The 3,399-nt window shown below is 48.5% G+C and overlaps 1 pseudogene; it reads right to left on the bottom strand.

Moving 5' to 3' along the window:
- Positions 1-1,327: 1,327 nt before the first annotated feature.
- On the bottom strand, positions 1,328-3,270 carry LOC104994673 (annotated as a pseudogene).
- Between the last annotated feature and the right edge of the window lie 129 nt (positions 3,271-3,399).

Consider the following 3,399-nt stretch of genomic DNA (forward strand, 5'->3'; position numbering starts at 1 on the left):
GCTTACTGCACACACAGCAAGGGGAACATACTCAATGGCCAAGGAGTCATCGGAGTGAAGAGCCCTACGTTAGGGTACCCATGACCCTGTATGTGAGCTGTCCTCAGGGTTCTCCTGGTGGGACCATAGGTCCCAGTCCCTGACCTTTCTGTGCTGGGAAAGGGCTTCACTACACACATCAAGACCCTCCATCCTAGAAGCATCATCCACACTGCAGATGAGCCCAGTCTCTTGTCAAGCATGTGTAGTGCTTCTCCTTGCATAATAGAATATCTCCTGGCCAATAGAAGAGGAAAAGGTTGAGGTAGTGACAGATTTCCTCTTCTTGGACTCTAAAATCTCTGCAGACGGTGACTCAAGCCATGATAGCAAAAGACAACTACTTTTCGTCAGGAAAGCTCTATGACTAACCTTAAACATTTTGTTGAGGATCAGAGGCATTACTCTGCTGACAAAGGCCTGCATAGTCAAAGCTATGGTCTTGTCAGTCATCACCTGTGTGTGTGAGAGCTGGACGGTAAAGAAAGCAGCACCAAAGAACTGATGCCTTCAAACTGTGATGCTGGAGAAGACTCCTGAAAATCCCTTGGACTGCAAGGAGATCAAGCCAGTCAATCTGAAAAGGAATCAACCCTGAATTCTCATTGGAAGGACTGATGCTGACACTGAAGCTCCAGTATTTTGGTTATCTTATGCAAACAGCCGACTTATTGGAAAAGTCCCTGATGCTGGGAAATATTGAGGGCAGTAGGAAAAGAAGGCATGAAAGGATGAGATGGCTGGATGGTATCAATGGAATGGACATGAAATTGACAAACTCCAGGAGATGGTGAGGAATAGGAAAGCCAAAGAAATAAGCAAAGGGTTAAGAGATGCTCTTAACAGAAGAAAGAATGTGCAGAAATGGTAAGGTATTGGATCATAGACAACTCAGTGCTCTTTTTTGAATCAGTAACTGGAGATTGCTGAGGAATAAGCTGAAAAGGAGAGGAAAAGACCATGGAAGGCAGCAGTTGGTTTTCAACGAGAGTTTCTTTATTTCTGACAGTTGCTTTACAAACATCTACCCAGGGAAAATTCCAACATGTGCGTCTCAAACCCACATGCAGCTCCAAACATTGAGGTTTATATATGATTGTATAATACATATCCCCAAAAGTTCCAACACCTCCCAGAATCTACATTTCCCCTTGCAATCCAGCACCCCCATAGGATCATCTTTCCCTTTCCCATTCACGTTGAGCTGATGTCTGAAACCATGGATTGGTTTTCCATTCCTGATGTATCTACTGCCAAGATTTTAGTTTGCAGGTGACCCGAAGTAAACTTTGACAGATGCATCCAGCTAGGAGGAGGGTAACAGTGGTACAGAAAAGGCTCCTCGGGATAGAATGCCTTAATGCCCTAGTGAGGATACAGGCTGGAGCTAAGCCAGATGGAGCTTGGATATCCTAAATCCCACATAATTTCAATGAGTTTATCTTGAAGTTGGACGAGTCAGCCGAGGTGGAGGGCTCCATGAGGCTACAGCTCTCCTGAGGGGAAGGACCAAACTCATCACTTAAGGTGCTCAGCCCAGTGGTGTGACTCAGAAGCTTCTCCAGGATGGCCAGAAAGGAGATTACCACACAGACACAGGCCCCAAGCTTGAAGGGCAGACAGGATGGAGTCACGCTGGGACTCTGTGATCTAATACCAATTTAGGTTCAGTTCCTAGAGTGTGGCTTGTTCCAAAGAACAACTTGTTCCAAAAGAACATGGAGAATCTCAGGACTAAAGTCCATCGTGGTGACCCCACTCAGATCCAGGCCTTTGAGCTGATGCAAGTTTGGGCTCTGGGACAGATGGGGCAAGTGTGACTCTGTAAGCTGCCAGTTAGTTACTGCCGGGTGGGCCAAGGGGGTCCTCAGGCATCTGGGGAGAAAGCAAGCAATTAGGTCTGAGAAATCAGGGTGGCAGCTGAGCTAAAGTTGTGAGATAAGTGATTTGCCCAAAGACAAGGTCCTACTAACCACCTCCTGAAGGTCAGTACCCAGAATGACCCGTCTCATTTTGGCCTGGCACTACCTCTCTGCATCACCTGCAAACCACCTGCAGTTTGTATGATCTCTGGCTCCTGCTCCACTACGATCCTCTCAGAATTATGCATTTCTTAAATATTAACTAACTTACCGGGAGCAAAAGGCAATCTTTTAGGGACCAGTGATTTCAGACAAGTTCATCGTGTTCAGGAATCTGGTAAGCACAGAGCTTTTCTCTCTGTCTCTCTCCCGAACTTTCTGTTTTCATTTTTCTTTACTGGCCACACTGCACAGGTTGTGAAATTTACTTCCCCCACAAGGGGTCAAACCTGGACTTTCAGCCCCAAAAGAGAAGAGTCCTAACCACTGGACCACCAGGGAATTCCTCAGACCTTGTCTTGCAAATAGCTCGGGTCTGAGGTGGTGTCCCTTCTTTAATGCCCTCTTCACTTACCTATTGTCTTAGTCATCTCACATAGCTTTCCCTTCCTAAGGAAGAACCCATGCCTTCCCTCACTGGATCCAAGCTGCCCCATCCAGAGATTTCTAGTGTGTTGTCTCTGCTCCTCCCCCTTGATTTCCGAGGTGAAGTGATACCACAGCTCAGGATAGAAACACAAAGGACCCAGTGTGCTTGACATGCCAGTGTTGTGTTCACCGTTTCCCAGGCAGCGGTCCACCCTCACCTGAGCGTCTGGTCCAGGCAGGTTCAGACAAGGAGGGAGAATCCAGATAGACAGACTGGAGATGGTGCCGCTTAGAAACTGAGTGGGGATCAAAAAACTTCCTGCTGCTCCTCACGGGCAGACTGTGAATGCGGGAGAGACGGGGCCTCTGCACGTTGCTCCTCTGACCCAGGAGAGGAGCAAACGTGGCCAGGATGGACAGATGCCAGATCCAGGTGACTTGCACCTCCTGGATACAGTCCAGCTGCACCATATTCAGGACCTTCCTGATACTGTCCAGGGGCATTGCAGAGATCATCTGCCTCTTACAGCACAGGTGTGTTCAGGCTTTTCTCTGTGCCACCCACCTGGGGAGGTAGGAGAGGAAGTTATCCAGGGTCCTTTTACTTAGACAAAGGTCTGTGTATACTTTTAAGGGAGCCAAGGCCTGCTGTGTCCTTGAGCTCTGCTCCACCACTGGTGCCATTCCTGAGTGTGAGCCCCCTTGACTGCTGGCTCCAGACCACACGCTCCAGAAATTCTGGCCAGTATTCCATGAATCTAGCACCTGCAGTTTGCACCTCCTATGAGGACCAGGAGATTGACAGGGAGGCATTACCATCCACACAGACTGCAGCCACAGACTCAGAAATAGACCACAGGCGGCCTCTGTATTTCCCTCACGTCTCTCTCGTCACCTGCTTCCTCGCCGG

The sequence above is a fragment of the Bison bison genome, unplaced genomic scaffold, assembly GCF_000754665.1.
Source record: "Bison bison bison isolate TAMUID 2011002044 unplaced genomic scaffold, Bison_UMD1.0 scf7180017849981, whole genome shotgun sequence".
NCBI lineage: Eukaryota > Metazoa > Chordata > Mammalia > Artiodactyla > Bovidae > Bison > Bison bison.